General features: G+C 35.7%; 1 long non-coding RNA gene across 1 annotated transcript; it reads left to right on the top strand.

The window, feature by feature from the left end:
- Positions 1-1235: 1235 nt before the first annotated feature.
- Positions 1236-13772, top strand: LOC126831080 (uncharacterized). Its single transcript, XR_007684121.2, has 4 exons — positions 1236-1571; positions 9454-9601; positions 10502-10638; positions 13637-13772. It is a non-coding gene; the product is annotated as an uncharacterized LOC126831080 (long non-coding RNA).
- Positions 13773-20808: the final 7036 nt, after the last annotated feature.

The raw sequence follows: 20808 nt of genomic DNA, 5'->3' as shown, positions 1-20808 counted from the left end.
AGGGGAATTTGGGGTTATTCTTCTAAAAGTTTTTCTTTAAACCTGTATCGGGTTATTCTTCCAAGGTAGGTTTTTTTCTTAAAAGAAAACATGATATATAAGGTTTTTCTTACAGGGATTCTGGGATATTCTCATTTTGCGTACATGTAAACATAGACGGTTTATAAGCAAGATAAAGTCCGCAACTTCGGTTAAACTGGAGAAGAAAGACTTCAGAAAAAAAACCTTGACAGAGAAACCTCGGCCTGTCGACCTCGGTTTTTCTTTTTCTCGGGTTATTTTCTTCAGTCTTTCTTTCCCCCAGTCTCGTGCTTTATCCTAGACTTAAAGGCTCAATAGCACTCTTGTTGTAACTGAATAATATGTCCCAATCTTTATTCTGGTCAACAAATTGTACTATTTTACAATATTTCAATTAATTGATGATACAAATTTCATCTTAACACACCTTATTTAAAATTTTTGAAAAATTCAACATAATGGTTTGAAACGTCTAACGTAAACCTTTTCAAATGAAACTTCGATTTAAAAATATTTTCGAACCCTCTGCGCAAGTAAAATAGGATGTAATGGATAATTTACACAACAGGTAGGACACTTAAACATCTAGTACTTAGATAGAGATATTATTTATTTTCTGGAGCTTTCAAGCCAGAAAGAGTGTTATTGTCCCTTTAATATAACCGTCCTCAATATTACTATAAGTAATTATTTATTTATTGGCCTGTGTAACGGGACTAAAATTATCTCTAGAATCTATATTAACTATTTGAATTTCGAAATACGCGAAAAACGTCTTGACTCTGATAAAACTAACGTTTATGCACATAGATATGGGTAATCTACAAATTTAATTATTAAGGCAGAACATTTGAACAATCAAAACGTGAGCCATATAAAGACAAAAATAACTTTAAAACATTTTCACAGATATTAGTAAAGTCGATAATTGTCCTTAAGATGTGTAATTAGCTATGTACGAAACATTATTGTAAAATAATGGGCAAAAGGTGGCAGTGTATTAACAAAGCCCGTACGGAATGTTTAAAAAAAACAATGAAAATCGTTACTCGAACAACGGTGTCATAATGTCACAAAATCGGGTTTAAAATGAAGTCGAAACATTTTTAAAGATTGGGGGCCCGCTTGATATATACAAATGGCGAATCGTCACGTTTGGAACGGCTGAATGTAAATATGAAAAAGATTTCAGGTTGACTTGGGTCAAGGAACTAGTTTGCTTACTGTCGTTGGTTACAGTGTCGCACTGCGATTGTTTTGTATCAAACCGAGAGGAATATTGTAACATCCAGGAAAAGACGTTATAACACCGTTCGTGTTGGTGTGGTGAGAGTTCACACGTTTTGTAATAGTGCTGTCTGAATAAGCTTAGTTGTCCTGTTAGGTTGACTTTAGTTCAGGTATTGTTGTAGCATTTGTTGTGGGTTTTAAAAGATCTATTCTACCTCCAAGTTATTATTACTAAAACTACAGCAGTGGAATCGTCATTTTAAACACGACAGGATTAGAGTGTAAATCTATCAAGATGTATCGTTTACTGTTTATAACAGGTGAGTAAATTACAAGGGATTATAGAAGGTGTGCATCAGGTGTACAGTCTTTCCAAATGCCATCGATTGATTAATTGCTTCGACAAATTTTATCTATTGATTCTTGCTTTCTGTACTTGAAAATATTTGATTTGATTTAACATATAAAAATGACAGACAATATACATGGAGATTGACACAGGCTTTGTCTAGTCCCCTGTCCTTCAGATTTTTAAAAAGATAAAATACTCTTTATGAAAAAATTAATAACAATGACAAAAGTGAACTTATCAATACCAATACGATGAGCAACATAACCACAGCCAATAAAATAAAATACTAAATTGACCGTTATATTGAAATATTTCTTATAGATCGTAAGGCCTATCATTAATATTCCGTATCAAAATATATATGGATGGAAAATATCAATAGTTAGCAAAATAGATTATGTAACTTAATTTTTGTAAAGGTGCATTTAAACATTTGTTTCTGTTTCATTGTCTGGTTCTACTATTGATAAAACGAAATTTACATTACCAAAGCTCGTCGATCGTTATAACTGTGAAAATTTAAAATTACTGCCAGCGTGTATTTCAGTTGCACGTAGATCGTCTTGGTCAACATCATTTCATCATATCATATGCAAAATCAAAATAGACAACCGTGACAGAAATATGTTTTAAACAGCACACTCAAATTTATGTTTACCGTCGATTCATATCAAGAGATGTGAAGATTCATTACTGCTGAGTGGGAAGAGCAAAGTTGTAAACATCGAACCCTGCTGTCTACCAATACCCCGAGACAGACAAATTTGATCCAATGACAAAACAAGTTTGATATCAAATATTGTAGTGCACGCTATTGACTTTTTTTGTCAGGAAATATAAAAAAAAATGACTCCTTTGGAAACAGTACTCGGTAGATTCTAGTTGAAATTTCATAAAGGTTATCCCATACTTGAAAAAGAATTATACACAAAGAGGCGATGAGAAATCGAACCCTGTAAAAGTAGTATTTCGTAATAAGTAATATGCAAGTTTTACAACCATTGCAGATGAGCCTCACTTCATGTTTGTGTGTCCAATTTTAAGAGACTTAAATATTATTATGTAAGAGCCAAATCTGTCTATTGCAGGTCTTTGTTTAGGCCTGAAATGTTATATAAACTATTAATTAGACATTAGTTATCGTATCCAGACCATAATCAACTCTCGATGGCATCGATAGCCTGCGATATTTATTGGATTAGGGTCCGATTTGCTGCTCAACTTTCATTCATGATTTAATCATAAAATGGATAATCGAGACTATGGTTTTTTTTATCGTACTGGCGTTAGTAATGATGATCGAGGCTAGGCCCAAAATTCAAACGCTAAATTCCCGGTTCAGAGTGGATCAATTTGACTGAACTTTTCAGCAAATTCACTTTACATTATCTAGTTTTTAACTATTATAGTAAGAACCGTCAGCTCCCATAATGTATCTTTAAGAGTAAATTATTTACCACATGATCAATACAAATACCCATCCTAGGAAAACCTTAGCTTGTTATTAAATAACACCTCATATCTTTACAAAATAGCAATTTTTATAAAAAAAAAATAAAAAAATAAAAAAAAAATAGGCTAGTCAATACAAAGCTTAAATGTTGATTTTTAAATAAGATCCGATTGACTACATATAAATACGAACTTCGTTAGCACAAAATGTAGACTTGAAATGATGTCACTCATATATGCAATTTGTCTGTATATTTTGCTATGTATATATGTACCATAGGCTTAAGGCCTTTAAGGCAAATAAAGATTATTATTATTATTATGTGTTATTTAAATGATAGTAGTTGTAGATGAATAATAATTAGGCGTATTATTTAAACTGTAACTTATACCATTAACATTCAAACATCCGTTTGTGTCTATAAAAATGTTACTGTACCTACGTGTATAAATATACCAAATGCCCGTTTTCTTTGGAGAGGGGGCTTGAGGTGGAGAATGGTTACCGCGTGCGTGTTGTATCATAAGGTCTAGCATCGGGTCAACTGGCGTAGTTTCGATTCCCCTATTGTACATGTCAACCTCGTGGGTTTTCTCCGGGTCCTCAGGTTTCCTCCCACTGCTAAAGAATCATTGAAATAAAATTAAACCATATATATTAGTCCCGAAATGATCTTGTTTGTGTCAAGTGGATGTTAAACCCGATTTCTCTCTCTCACACACAAATACCCTTTTCACCAATCAGTATACCTTTCTAACCAGACACAAATAGTCAAGCTTTACTAGCGAAATGCTATTTACAAATGTTAACTTTTACCACCTTATAACTGCCCAAGTAGTTTGTTATAGTCTACAACAAATAGAAGACTGGGAAGATCGGGATAAACCAACATTTACATATAATTATTCTCTGATACATTAAGATATACGTCTAAAAATTGGTATCAGACTCCTGCTATGGTTAAAACAAAAAACATGAACATTTCTTGAGAGAGAGAGAGAGAGAGAGAGAAAGAGAGAGAGAGAGGAGAGAGAGAGAGAGAAGAGAGAGAGAGAGAGGGTGTAACATCCACTCGGTCATTTTGGAATTAGCATATGGTTCATTTTTTTATTTTAATAATTTGCTTGCGCGTAGGGGTCTTTAGCAGTGGGAGGAAACTGGAGGACCCGGAGAAAATCCACGAGTTTGGACAGGCGACATTACTCCTTGTCACGTACAACCGGGAAATCGAAACAACGCCAGTTGACTCAATGACAGACCTAATGATACAGCGCCACTCAATCCCACCTTATTGATACAGCGTCGAAATGATAAAAAAAAACGAACCAAAAACCGTTTACTTCTCAGTTGTTTTGGTGCATTCCCTTTTAACATTGTTTCACGTAATTTCCTATTTTACGGATTAAATTAACTAATAACGCTGATCCAAACCCCATTTTTGTTAATTCATTAGATATTTAAAATATCATGAAAACATTTATTTATTTATTTATTTTATTTTTATTTATTTTTTTACATTATATTCTTTAAATACACTGTATCCGTTTATCCAAGAGTTTTTATCTCTGTCTATAGATCAGGTGTTGTAGAGAAGGCGTCTAGTGTTATATAAATTATTAAAGATACATTATGGGAGATAAGATAAAGAGATGGCAGTTCTCGCTATAATAGTTAAACACTAGATAGTGTAAAGGTAATTTGCTGAAAATTTAAGTCAAATTGATCCACTATGAGCCGAGAAAGAAGCGGGTGAAATTTTTGCATAGTCTCGGTCATCATTACTAAATTCATTAATATAAACAGCATAGTCTCGATTATCCACTTTTTCTGATTTAATTATCAACGGCCGTTAGCGGCATATAGGAATCTAATCCATCCAACATCGAAGGCTAGCCTTGACATCGAGAGTTTATTATGGTCTGGATAAGTTAATTAATGTCTACTTAATAATTTAAATCACATTTCAGGCCTAAAGAAAGACCTGCAATAAGCAGATTTAGCTCTTGCATAATACATGTTTAATCATTTGTTCATGTAATCAACTTTCTAGATCATCAGATGACTTAGATATTTAGTTAATTAAACGATAATATAACAGCCACTAACGGAAACTGTCTACTGAACGATTGAAATTCAAGACTTCATTTATGGTCGTGGTAAAGATATTTGACAATCGACACTGTGAAATGTCAATAGGCAATAGTGGTAGGCAATTGAGAATTTGAAATGTTAATAGGCAATGGTGGTAGACAATTTAGGTTTAAACATTAAAACTGTAAACATTTATAACTTCGCTTAGATTACATAATTCTACATTAAATTCTGAAATGAAACAATCTCAACCGACTTTTAAGTTGTATGCATTTAAGGAACAGTAATGGTAGGTTGCCACTGTCACGATTCGTGCTACGATTTAAAATCGTGGTTTTAATCGTGGAGTAATCGTGGTGATCCGATCAGGTCTTATCATAGATTGAGGTCAGTCGTAGCAATCGTGTTGATCGTATCGAAACGCATCCGAACGTATCTGCACGTACCAGATCGTGGACTCAATCGGGACATTCCTAATGCTTGGCTTTCACATGGGCTACGAATGTCACGAATTGTTCCGAGTCCAAATTTTTTCCGATTCGTAGAAAAATCTTAGACGGGTCTTGAAGTTCGTGAATGATTCTTTTTTTGGAACCTAACATAAGCGAAGTACGAACAACAAAGGCACACTCTGTCTTATTTCATATTTAGGCATGTCATTGCACATTCTGAATTATAAATTATTTTGGACATCCCTTTAATTTTCAGCTATAATGCTGATAGTTTTAGATTGGGAAGTTTCCATTCCGCGTATTTTGTTTTGCCCAATCTTTTTGTTAATCCTTCATGTTACAAACACTCGACAGCTAACATTTACTCGATCAATTCTACTGCAGACTCATCAAATAATCGTACATCGTCAAGCTGCTTATAATAAAGTTGTTTAAATATCGATTTAAATTGAATTAAACGTGAGTTATATACAATTGTAGGGACAGTGAGTCTGTATGTAACTTGATTATAGAAAAACGATGTCACGCGTCATGGTAGGAAAAAGAACAATCCAAAGATTTAAACAAGAAATGGGGTTTAACATCTGGCCTTTCTGCACAATAAAAAGTTGTCTATAAATCTTTAAAGTACTGCCAAAGGTGTACTGGGCTCCTCGATTTGAGGGCCATCCGAAGGACTAGATGATTTTTCATACCAGATCCTCCGTTCTACATCAACGGTTAGTAAGGGGGGCGGGGGCGGATGGTTAGCGGGTGCGCGCTGTATCATCAGGTATGTTATTGATTCCCCGGTTGTAGGTGAAAAGGAGTAGAGTCGCCTGTCCAACCTCGTGGGTTTTCCCCGGTTTCCTCCCACTGCTAAAGATCCCTACACGCAAGCGAATCATTGAAATAAAACTGAACCATATGTTAGTCCCAATATGACGTTAAACACGCTCTCTCTCTCTCTCTCTCTCTCTCTCTCTCTCTCTTTCTTTCTCTCCTATTCTCTCTGTCCCGTTTAGTGAACCATTGTGACTTACAAAAGAATATTATTTATGATCCAAATTCTAAAAGCAAAATGTGGATGAAGTAGGCCATATTATGTCTTACTATGAAATGATGTAAAAATAAACAAGAGAAAAATATAATTTTTCAAATTTGCTGTAATATAACGTGAGTAGATTAGACCCAACTCAATAAACACGTCTTTTCTTTAACGCTAGATTTATAAACCCTATTTTTTATATTTCTAAACCAATCTAAAGGGGTTTTGGTCACGTTTATTTTCGTTCTTATTGTTGACTTGAGCCCGATTACTCGAAGAACTAACACGACACAACGATATGTTTCTATTGTGTTAAACTGACTTTGTATTATTTTGTTGCAGTTTAGATCAACATGCCCACAATTTAAAAAAACATTATGGCACAAGTAAGCTAAAATGAGAGTTTCATTTTTATATTAAAGAGGCCTTATGCAAGAGCTAAATCTGACTGCAGTAGGTCTTTTTCTGGCTTCAAATGTTATATAAACTATTCTTTAAACATTTATTAATATAACAAGCCCATAATCAACTCTCTAGAGCATCTGATGGCTTAGATATTGAGTGCGTTAGACAATGCCCGCCATATTTTCCTTAAATGATAATGTGAATATATGTTCTAAATAATAACTGGTTTCCTCACACAGCCAAAGACCTCTACACGCAAGCGAATTATTGAAATTGAACCATATGTTAGTCCCGAAATGACGTAGTTTGTGTCGAGTGGACACTCTCTCTCTCTCTCTCTCTCTCTAAAATAATGTATATAACATTTGAAGTCAGAGAAAAAAGACCTGCATTAACATTTACATAAGGTAACCTCTTGGGTCATCCAGTGGGGATTACATACAAACTAAAGGGAATTGTATTAAAAAGCGATATATTGACTAACTAAAATGGATAACGGCTGGCCCCCGGATCCATTCACTTGATTTGATATTTGTTTATTTGGTGCAATGTCTATTTTCTGTCTTGTCCGCAGGTTTATCTTGTAGATTTTTGTTTTGCGTGTAGTGCGGTCCTCCTGCACTTACTATTAGATAACGTTCAAAGTATATGAGGGCAGATAAAATTTTCCGTGGTAACACAAATTTACTTATTTTCAGGGATAAACTTGCATAATCCTTATATTTCATGCTTACCTGACTATGTTTAATATTAATTTTATTATTTCCATCCAGATAATACCAGATTTACCCACCAGTACGACCTAAAACTATTAAATATGTAAAGCAACGACAATTTCCTTGAAATTTTTAAACAAACTACAAGTGTTAATTAATTAGGTCACTTATTCAAAAGACAATTTTATATTGAATATGATGTCAATAAGTAACATAATGTCGAAATCAGGAGCCTTATTCGAGTACATTGTTAAGAATACAGCCTTTTCATTGGACAAGAACTAAAATTTGTGCTATGGTTTTAATGCATTTTAAAACTATTTCAGACTTCGTGAATTAAGATCCGGGTTTTTGTGAATTCTCTAATTCTTTAACAAAAACACTAGTCTGCCAACCAGTAGAGTCCGTCTCTTGGCGGGTTAAGGTAGCTAAGTCTCTAACTCAATATCATCAAAAATCTTCGACATTGAAAACACGAATTATTTATCAATTCAAATCAACATTGGCCTTGTGATCTTACAGGAAAAAGATGGGATTCTGATATCCAATATTCAAGACAAAATAAACATGTTACCATTGGTACACGAATCGTGTATCATAATGCGTTTCAGCGCCATTTGGAACAAGGGACTCAAAGAACAGGATGTCAAATGGTGACGATATATTCTTATCTGGAGAACATGCGCAATAAATATCATCGGTGTAGACTGGAAAAACCAGACGCTAAAGATTGCCATTCCCATGAGACTTCTGGCGTATTTCGCCGAACATAACTGATTAGAAATTACAGTAAAAACAGAAACGATTGAATGTAAATCAGTTTATATACATTCATATTACATTGTTATATGCGTTGCGACCCATTTTTGTCAATTTCTAGGTACCAAATATTAGCGATTTAGCTCCTTTAATGTCGGCTTCTATAGTAGTACACTAGCAGCCAGTTAATAGCGATGAGATCCCAGAACGGGCCGACGTTTGTCTACATATGACGTCATACAGTAAATATAAAAGAAATAAATATCACTAATAAATATTCTACGCAATGTCTGTTATTTGAAAACAACAAATGGCGGATGTTTAACAACAGTTTAGTTGAAACTTAATTCACTGACATTGTTACGCGTCACTCTATAATAATAATAAACACCGAATTTATATAGCGCAAAAACACTTAAAATTTCTATGGCGCTATAACACAAGGTTTTAGTTCTGGTAAAGGAAAGCTTCATTAAATAATAATGTTTTTAATTCTTTTTCGAAAGCTAGCCTGGAGGTCGGGTGTTCGATCCCTGCATTGGCCGAGAGAGTTCATCTGGATTTTCCGACGTGGTTTCCCCCTCTCAGTGGTGCAGAACGGAGGGCCTGACAAGGACAGCTGTCTAGTCCTTCGGATTACACGGAAAACCGAGGTTCCATGTATACATTGGAATGCATGTAAAAGATCCCTTGACAGTTGGAATTCGATATAAGGGCAGGCGATAGTGCAGCTGCCCGGACAAAATTTCCCTCATAGCACACTGTATGGCCGTCTTCATTAGCCCAGTATAGGAGCAGAACAGTAGGACGTTAAACCCCATTTCATTTCATTTCTTTTTCGTCTAATACTTTAAGGGTAGCGAATCCTAAAGGAACGGTGCCGAATACCAAAATAATCTGTTTGTCATTTCAAGATTAATTAACATATCCTTGTTTCTTCGTTCCAGTTGTTGGATTATTCTATCAGGTTGAAGGACAGTCGGTTGCTCAACAATGTCTGACAGAACAGATCAGAAATAATGTTGGTACCCGACAAGTTGGTCTACAGCAATCACCAGAAACAACAACTCTTAATGCTTTTCGATCAATTTGTTCGTAAGTAACTTAAACATACAGTTATTAATTGAGCCCATACTATTATTTAATCATACATTATACAAGAACTAAATCTGCCTATTGCAGGTCTTTCGTTGGACCTGAAATGTTATATAAACTGTTAATTAGACATTTATTAACACGAAAAGACCTTAATCAACTCTTGATGCCATCTTATGTGTCTGATTTTCACTGGATTTGAATCCGATCTGCTGCTCAACGCTCATTGATGATTAAATCCAAAATTGGATAATCGGTTCTATGTTGTTGCGGTTTTTTTTTTATCGGACCGACTTTATCGCTAATATCTCGGTTCACAGTGGAGCAATTTTACTAATATTTTCAGCATATTCCCTTTACATTATCTACTTTTTAACTATTATAATGAGGCCTGCCAGCTCTTTAACTAATCTTCTATAATCCCCCTTAATCATTTACTTTGATAAAATAACTGTCCGATGTTGTGGTATGTCATGGAACACGCCCAGTGATGAAGGAAGCTTTGACAGTTGTTCTAGATTCCCACTGTCGTGCGATGCGTTACGATAAGATTGTCCATATTGAGTCCACGACCTGGTACGTGTAGATACGTTTCGATACGATCAACAGGATTGCTACGACTGACCTCAATATATGATAGGATCTGATAGGATCACCACGATTACTCCACGATTAAAACCACGATTTCATTCGTTGCACGAATCGTGATAGTGGGAAACTAGCATTACATAGTGACCCCTAAATATGTCATCCGTCCAGAGTGTCTTTTTGTTCGGGGTATATATCAGAAATGTTGCAACACGTGCAAACCCCTTTCTTAGTTACATATCTCATGAGTGAAATTCCCCTTTTATATAGAAATTTGTTTACCTATTTTGTTTTTTTTATCTTTTCTTTCAGGAATTTCGATAATTATATTCGATGTTTTGAAACAAGATTACCTGGTTCTATAGATTCTACAGATAGATTTTTATCTCTGATGTTTGATTATAGAGCAATGTGGATAGCTTATAGAGGATTGTGTAGTGATCTACCTAGTATGTATACATTAATACAGTTGCTGTGTATAGCCATGCCTCTCTCTCTCCCTCTCTCTCCCTCTCTCCATCTCTCTCTCTCGCACTCTCTCTCTCTCTCTTATGCTACGTAGCCCTCCATCTCTCTCTCTCTACTTGGAGTAACATTATTCATTTATCTCATACGATTTGTGAATCATGAAAGATGACCGTATATGTAGCAGTTGTACGTGACAAGGAGTAGGATCGTCTGTCCAACCTCTGGTTTCCTCCCACTGCTACCCTCTCTCCCCCTCTCCCGATTTTCATGCGGGGTTTATTCGATCCCCGATTTTTTGGCACAGTGCCGTACAATATTAGATTTTTATAACAAATAAACTGTACAATACCAAATCTACGATTTATACCACGAATAAACAGCTTGGGTTGCTTTTAAGCGTATCAACTGGCGATTACATCACGAAGATCAAATAATAATGAAACAACGGGTATAAATAAAGGGGGCTGTCCAGACGAAATCCCTGGCATTGTACACAAAAAATCGTATATTATCCCAAAAATGACTCGGGTTAAATATCTGGATATATTCCAAGGTGATGGCGCATTTTTTTTTATTGTAACTTCACATTCAGGTGTCGTGCGAGCGGCTTTTGGTCCTATGACGCCAGACATTGATTAATCGATCATCGTTGACGTTTCTAGTGGTTAACCCACAGTTCCGCACGCCAAGAACTCGCTGCAACAGATCATTTCATTGGCTAATCCCTCACTTCAACCAGAACGTCGGTAATATAACAACTCATCCAGATCCTAGTGTAGTAAAGACAAGTAAAACGAAATTTTTAACTATTAAAAAAAAAGAAATAGGATCTGTGTTTTAATTAGATTGAAGAACTGCTTATCGGAACGATTTATTTTTTTGGCAAATTTGTATAGGTCATATAATAACACCGTAAAGTTGTTTACCCTGTTGGTGTAATCTCATTTGTTTTTTTAACAAACGTCAAGCAGCAGGCTACCGTTGGACATCTGTCTCCTCTACTGAAAAAAATCGTAACACTTGTTGACACCTTGTCCGCTAGCATTTCCTTATTCGTAAAGTATTAACACCCATAATTCTTTTCCCTATATTTAACACGAGGCCAGGAATTTCGCAAGTCACCTCTAAATATTTGGGATAAAAGGTTTCTATTTATGATGGACAAGCAAATGTTTGGTAACTTCTGTCCGTTTTCGACGATAAGTTCAGATATCCGGGGTTATTCTAAAGGCCATCACCTCCGTCGTACTTGTAAATTTTCAATATTCGTGGTTTCAGAGATTTAATAAGATTAGGATATTTTAAAGAAAGAATCATGCAGACCTGGATAGTCACCCCGGACATTGAAAAGGACACGACCTCTGTTATTTCCACACAAAATAAATAGTGAAATAAGTAGAAATAAAATGGGGGTTTAACGTCCTACTGCTGATACAGTGTGCTATGAGGGACATTTTACCTGGGCAGCGGCACTATGGCCTACTCTTATATCGAATCCCACTGCCAAGGGATCTTTCACGTGCACGCCAATGTATACACGGGACCTCCATACTGCACCACAGACAAGACGAAACCACGTTGGAAAATTTCGATTAACTTTCTCGGCCAATGCGGGGATCGAACACGCGACTTCAGGCTAGCGAGCCAGTGAAATAAATAACAAAACGTGTTAATTTGTTGAAATTGATTTGTGACATGAAAATATTTCTAAATTAAAAAATGTATGTCCCTAGATTAACCCAGTGTTGAGATATAATCGATTTCTGAAATTAAACTAGACATAACTAATTGATATAACACACTTTGACCTAAATCAAATTGGTTTTGCTCCTTGAAGTTCATCCAGCACAACAAGGCCCGAGTTCACAAATCATTCTCAGACTTAAAGTAGCTAAGTCTCTAACTCAGTATCATCCAAAATCTTCGACATTGAAAACACGAATTATTTGTGGGCTTAAATCAACATTGATTTTGTGATCTTACCGGGAAAAGATGGCCTTCTGATATCCAATATTTAAGACAAAATAAACATTTTACAATTGGTACACGAATCGTGTACCATAATGCGTTTCAGTTCTATTTGTAATAAGGGACTCGAAAAACGAGGCTAGGCATATTCCACAAGTCATGTCAAACGGTGACGCTATTTTCTTATCTGGAGAGCATGCCCAATAAATACTAACGGGTAGACTGGAATAACCAGACATAGAGATTGAAATTCGATTGAGAATACTTGCGTATTTCGCCGAACCTAACTGATTAGAAATTACAGTAAAAACAGAAACGATTGAATGTAAATTAATTTATATACATTCATATTACATTATTGTATGCGTTGCGCCCCATTTGTGTCAATTTCTAGGTCCCAAATATTAGCGACGTAGCTCCTTTAAGTTGAGAATTGACTCAACTTCCAATCACTGTCGATGAGAAATACCTCTGATCCAGAAACAAAAAGACTTTGCACATGGTTACTTATTGACGTATTTCATACATTAAAACAACAAACGTTTTATAATGGGCTTATATTTTAGTTAAAATAAGGCAAACAATTTTGAATAAATTCTTAACTTAAATCTGAGAATGCTTTGTGACCTCGGGGTCGGTTCTTTCTGGGCTAACATATGGTTAGAGAAAGAGAGAGAAATGGGGTTTAACGTCCACTCGACACAAACTAGGTCATTTCAGGACTAACACATGGTTCAATTTTATTTCAATAATTCGCTTGCGCGTAGGGGTCTTTAGCAGTGGGGGGAACCGGAGGACCCGGAGAAAACCCACGAGGTTGGACAGGCGCCTCCACTCCTTGTCACGTACAACCGGGGAATCGAAACCCCGCCAGTTGACTCAATGGCAGACCGCATATGGTTAGAACTAAGGTTTCATTCTAAAGTGAAATGTAGTGATGTGCCATTTATTTCCTTATTTTTTTATGTTAAATTATTTCTACATAAAAAAAAACAATGTTTTATCTTGCAGTTCTTCAAAACAGGATTCGGTGTTTGTTAAGTACACCGGAAGTGAGACGTTGCTATGACAATTTTAACCAAGGAGTGTCCCAGGTTGTAAATATACAAGGACAAGGACGACTTGATGAATATGGGTTGAGGAACATGGCTTGCAAGTAAGTATTAAATGCATTTTACTAAAAAACCCAAAACTATAAAACATTACTGGTTTTAAATGAGTTACAGGACGTGCCTGGTAAAAATTAAACCAAAAGGGTGATGGAAGAGGGATGATCACATGCCTCCGCCGCCGCCCCACCCACTCCAATACGCCACTGTATGTTTTGCTTTTGTATGAAGAACGTTAAGACTAAGAGCTAAACTACATGCTGTAAACGTATTTTAATGAAGACGGAAACTGAATTAAAACTTTAATAAGTACTTCCATAATACCACGTAAATACGTATAATACAACAGATAAACTACTAATACAAACAAATGTGGTTTCATTTTATTTTATTTTTTGCTTCATTATGAAAAAAATAAATGTTATTTTTAATACATTTAATAAATTTTTATTTAATGTAAAGCACGTGACACTTGTGTACGGTAAATTTGTTTCCGGGGTCATTGTCTACTTATTAACAAACACAACACAATTTATATGGAATACAATCACTGGTTATAGCACGACGTTTCAACAAGTATTCTCTTATCGTTATTTGTGCATGATAACGATAAGAGGATACTTGCTTCGGCAAGATTTGTGAAATCTTGTTAGACCATAGTAATTGTTATCCCTGAATATTATTCTTTTTTTCTCATGCATATTAAATCATAAAACATTTTTTTTTTTTTTTTTACATTTTTAAGTACAAAAATAGTTGTTTGAAGTATATCGTATATTAATTCTCCTTTTTATCTGGAAATTAAATTATAAAACATTTTTTTAAAGTGTAATAAGAAATAAGAAAAAAAAGTAGAGTTATTTAAAGTATATCTGGATAAAACTATATTTAAATACAATAGTACACGGAGGCGTAAAGTGAGTAAACAGCACGTGCTATAGACGTCATTTAAATATAACGTCACACGTAGAACTATACTGGACATGACCTTAAAGGTCAATAATCTTATACAGAGGTATAAAAGAGATTTGGTTGAAACTATGAACCACTTAACTGAATCAAATTATACCAACATTTCGGTCCATTTTAATGTTTGGTTTAGTTTCCTAAATTACATCTTTGTTTTAAGATGGTTCTTTATTGGGAACATGTGGGCCTCTTCCAAATCAATTTCATAATCAAATCACGTGATAAGTATATTACACGATATACATTGTGATGCACAGGACACAAATAGTAATAGACGAAACGTCGCGACACGAGAAATCGTTTGAAATATTATCACGCCATTTGATTGGGTGTGCGATCAAGGTCCAATGTACGTGGATTTCTACTGGTCCTCCGGTTTCCTCCCACTGCTAAAAACCCCTATGCACAAGCGAATTATTGAAATAAAATTGAACCATATGTTTGTGTCGAGTGGACATTAAGCATATCAACAGAGAATTACATCACGAAGATCAAATAACAATGAAGCAACGGTATAAATAAAATTCTCAACTGTAATAAATTAGATACGCCATATACATAGATACGTAGCCACCCGAGTCCCATGTACAAGGAATAAAGTTAAACCGGGTATCAGGCTGACAATATGTGGGACGCGGTTAAAGGAAAATATTGGTGCCAGTCATTGTCACATTCCAAATATAATTTTAACACAGAGATCATTGCTACGATAGCTGAGTAATACAGGTTTCCTGAATCGGAAGTGACGAACGCCAAAGGAAAACACGAGTCATCTCTCTGTATAAGTATCTGAATATGTTTCAAGGTGATGGCGCATTTCTTTATGGTAACTTTACATGTATGCATATATTAATATCTTGTTTTATTTTCTAGTGTGTCTCTTCAACGTTATCAGTGTGAAACACAAGTCTACAGTTTCTGTGATGCTCAAGCTGGAGAAATTATGCAGAGTTTCTTTTATGCAGGCGTTCCACCTACCTGTCGGGACAATTCCGGCATTTATTCACGATATATCCACCTGTACGGTGCAGGTGAGACAGCGCGCATATCCACAATGCTATTCCTAATCCCAGTAATTTTAGGATTATCCAAATTATTGTAACGCTGTACATATACGTTTCAATAGTTGGCGCGGACAAATTAAGTGCAATGACCAAAAACTGCAAAACTGTTCATCTATTGTTGCTCAGTCGAAAGGGGTTTGGTTGCTATATGTATTATGATCCTGTTCGTTTCACTTATATTAATTATCTTAAAATTCATTTTTGATATCAAATAAATTTAAAGTAAGACTTTCGTTTCTTGGTGACCCCATTGTAAAACATGGGTTGAGATAGGGAAAATACAGGGAGAGCACTCCAGTCCCTTCTTATTGACTATCTTTTAAAAAATAATACCGATCTTTATATTGATACAAACTGTTGTTTCTTGGTGGCTTCATTGTAAAACATAGGTTGAGATAGGGATAATACAAGGGAGAGCACTCCTGTCCCTTGCTATCTTTTAAAAAATAACTTCTTTAAGACTTCCACTGTACTGCTTTTTTCGACGATTTAATGTTTAATTTTTGAGATAGGGCTAATACAGGGAGAACACTCCTGTCCCTTCTTATTTGCTATCTTTTAAAAAATAATACGCCTTTAAGATTTCGACTGTACTGCTTTTTTCGATGATTTGGTGTTTGATTTTTATTCTCTTTTTGCCCTATTCCCTTGTTGATGCAAATTTTAATTTTGCTTAAATATTGTCATCGTTATGTTGATCGTTTTGTTATGCTATGTCTTTGTTTATACTAAAAGTAACACATGAAATGTTTTTTTGAACACTATTGATGTAAATTATGTCACTATATACGGTGTGTTAAATGTAGTACATGTATATGACTCTATGGCCCAAGCGTCGTTCATTAAAACAAAAAAAATGCCTAAAGTTACCGATAAACCTAAAAAATTTGTGGTTTTTGATAATTTTACATTTTTTAATTTTATTTTTTTTTTGGTTGCGTTTATGAAAAACGTTATGTATTCGCAAAAATGTGATTGACAATCGCTGTCACTTCTTGTGGTAACAACGTTATGATGCGCTGAACGCAATGAGATTAAAACACAAATCCTATTTCGTTTCGTGTTTTATAGTTCAAACTTTCGTTTTATTTGTCTTTACTACAATAGGATCTGGAAGAGTTGTTATATAATCCGCGTTCTAAATGATGTAAGGGATTAGCCAATGAAACGGTCTGTTGCAGCGAGTTCTTGGTGTGCGATGCACGGAACTGTGGGTATCCGAATAGAAACATCAACGTTGATTGGTTAATCAAATGTTTGACGTCATAGGGTCAAAAGCCTCCCACTACAACTGGCCAGATCTTCATGCAGTAGAGGCCATCGAAAGTATAAAAAAAAAACGAAACGAAATATAGATCTGTATTTGAATCAGATTGTGGTGAACGCTGTCTTAGTGTCATAGTAAAAGTCAGCGCATGTACCAATAAAGTGAATCATTATTAGAAATGTAATTTAACATAATAATTATAATCATGTATTATAGTATCTTTAATAAAGTATCGCACAAATTGAAGTAGAAAGCACATTCATGTCTAGGGGACACAACTCTTATTTATGCAACTTTGTGCCCGTTTAGTTCATTAATACACTTTAAAGATTCTATTCTTTTTTCTATAATTTCCTCTAACCATATATTTTAATGGTATTAATTAACATTTATTTATTTATTATAAACTTTATATTGCTCATTTACATCAGGGATTCGTCATATTAATTACACAAGTTCACAGCTGATATTAGTGTCTTATACCCCCGTCAGACCGGGGTGGCGTCCGTACTGTGCTGCGACGGCGACGGAAAATGGCCCCAGAGCGCGTCAAGATCGCTATAAGCGTGGCAAAGGTGTGGTGGAAACGCCAGATATCGTGCTATGGTCTCCATAGTCACGGCGTTTGTTTTGAGCATGTTCAAAAAAAAACAAAAAAACCCGCCAAGGTTCTGCGATCTGACCTGGAAAACTGTGAGAACGCGACTTTTTTCAAGTTTGTAATTCTTTGGTACATTTTCTCGCGTTGTGTTCACGTTTGCCGGCGACCTTGTGCATTTTCTGGTCGCCGTACGGTCGCAGCCGCGCAGTAAGGACGTCATCCGGTCTGACAGGGCCATTGCCAGTATATTTTAAATGATGTTAGGAGAATTCTGGGTATAGTACGAAGGGCCAATAAAACAGGACGTAGAGTATTAAGGCTTAAAACTCACGATATGTCGATTTTCGTGATTTTAGGGACGTCTTAAAATGTGTGGAGTTATTTGAGATATTGTTGCTAGGAGTTTAAACCGAAACTGTAATCGAGGACATATAATTTTCACACTGATCTATCTTCTGCTACGGCTTGAAGCACAGAAACGTATTGAGCTTTTTAGTTGAAATGTAGGCTGATTGCTTAAGCGTGGACGTAAGTGGACAGTTTAAAGTTACAATTTCATATTTTCTAAGAAAGTCAAAACATAATTATTCCTATGTCTTTTGCTCAATAGGTTGTCAACTCACTACTATACGATCTTCACACCGGAAATAATAACACAATTACCTCCCTTGTGTTCCTATTCCCCACCATGGAATAGCTATTTTCAAACGTTTGAATTTGAAGTTGAAAATGATACTTTTGCCAATTTCTCAACTGGCAATAGTGAATTATAGGATTAATAGGCTTATAATTTAACAAGGTAGATAGAACTGTTTATAGATGCCATCTATTTTAGGGCTTTATTTTAATACATTTTAAAAATATGAAATTGTAACTTTAAACAACCGTATTTTATACGAGATTTTGTGTTTTAGGCTATTTTAATGTACCATTGTATGTTTATTGTTGTAAGAGTAATATATGTCAATGTATGTATGTTGTGAATGAAAGCTGTATTATAATAATTAGCACACATTTCATAGTGTAAATAAAATATTTATTCTTCAATTTTTGTTTTATCTCTTTATTTAACATAACTCTTTGAATACTTAAAGGAGCTAATTCGTTAATATTTAGGACCCATTTGGGATGGGGTCAGGTTTTCAAAAGGGCCTTTTCTTAAACTGGCGCACTGACAAGCAAGCGTAGGATGCGATTAACTTTTTAAAAACCTTAAAGGGGCTGAATCGCTGAATGTATATAAACGGATTTACATTCAATCGTTTCTGTTTTTACCTCTAGCGTCTGGTTATTCTAATATACACTGATAGTATTTATTGCGCATGCTCTCCAGATAATATGGCGTCACCGATTGACATGACTTGTGGAATATGTCTAGCCTCGTTCTTCGAGTCCCTTGTTACAAATGGCGCTGAAACGCATTATGGTACACGATTTGTGTACCAATGGTAAAATGTTTATTTTGTCGAAAGTTCATCGTGATTTTCCGATGTGGTCTCCTCTTGCCTGTGGTGCAGGTCAGAGGGCCTGACAAGAACAGCTGTCTAGTCGTTCGGATGGGACCAAAAACTGAGGTCCCGTGTTTAGATTTGCATGCACGCAAAAGATCCCTTGGCATTTGGAATTTGATATAAGAGTAGGCCACAGTGACGCTGCCCGAGCAAACTTTCCCTCATAGCACGTCTTTATAAGCCCTGTCGGAGCAGAACATAAATCCCATTTCATTTCATTTCTTTTACGAAAGTTTTCATATATTGTTTCTTTCGGAAGATATAAGGGAGATAACTGGTTACCTTTTAAACGATCTAACATAATATTCGCTGGTAGATTTAAATAACAAGATTCGATAGACAGGGTGATGAGTTCATTTACGATAAACAGGGTAAAGGGTTCAATTGCGATAGACAGAGTGAAGGGTTCAATTGCGATAGACAGGGTGAAGGGCCCGGAGAAACCCCACGAGGTTGGACAGGCGACTCCACTCCTTGTCACCTATAAGCTTGCCCCATGTCCTGTCCCTCCTCCATATAGGCCATATCGGGACTAACATATGGTTCAATTTTATTTCAATAATAAGCTTGCGCGTAGGGGTCTTTAGCAGTGGGAGGAAACCGGGGGGCCCGGAGAAAACCCACGACGTTGGACAGGCGACCCTACGCCTTGTCACGTACAACCGGAGAATCGAAACCACGCGAGTTGACTTAATGACAACACCCCCCCCCCCCGTGTAATAATAGAACCTCTTGAATATAGTTGTCTCGGGTTTAAAAAAAAATATTGATACGTATCAATGTTTCGATTCCCCGGTTATACGTGACAATGAGTAGGATCGCCTGTCCAATTTCGTGGTTTTCTCCGGGTCCTCTGGTTTCCTATCACTGCTAAAGACCCCTACGCGCAAGCGAATTACTGAAATAAAATTGAACCAAGTATTAGTCTCGAAATGACCTGTTTTGTGTCGAGTGGATGTCAAACCCCATTTCTCTCCCTCTATGTCAGGAAAATATTCACCAGTAAGTAGGCCAAGCATTACTGTTTGCTCTTTGGTAGCGTTCAAATAATCCATGTGTGTCTGTGGTAAATCAGGTGAAATCTGACCATTACTTTTTCCATTGTCCACTATATAACGGTCAACGATCTAAAACACTGGATACACTTCATCCAAAATATCAAAACAGCAAAGTACTGCTCTTTACAATTGAAAATGTTCTTCCAGATATTAACCATTCAATATTCAACACCTTACGAACTTTCATTAAATCAAACTAAATGATTCAAATTGTGAGTGCCACCTTACGTAATCCTTGTCCAGAATTAAACTATAGTAAAATGCTTACTGCCTGCTTTCCTCGACATTGATGACTACCCCTGTAACACTATCTTAGTGATAACAGAGATCAGTTTAGTAAATATATGATTTATTTACATCAGGTATATAAAACAGCTATAGTTACAGACATACAACATGAACTAAACTACATCGGCAACTAGACTTCTATAGGAAGTCAGGGACACATATAACAATATTAAATCCACCATTCCGCCCCTCTGCCAAGGCAGCGGCTGAACTCGGGAGAGATCATATGTAGTTTGTAAATGACATATGGGATTAATTACATGTTTAATTATATCATAGCCAGTCCGTGCCTTAAGAGAAGTTTATACAGAGTTGA

This window comes from Patella vulgata, chromosome 8 (assembly GCF_932274485.2).
Source record: "Patella vulgata chromosome 8, xgPatVulg1.2, whole genome shotgun sequence".
Classification (NCBI taxonomy): Eukaryota; Metazoa; Mollusca; class Gastropoda; family Patellidae; genus Patella; species Patella vulgata.
Note: the sequence above shows the minus strand (reverse complement) of the source record. Positions and strands in the feature narration are given on the sequence as shown.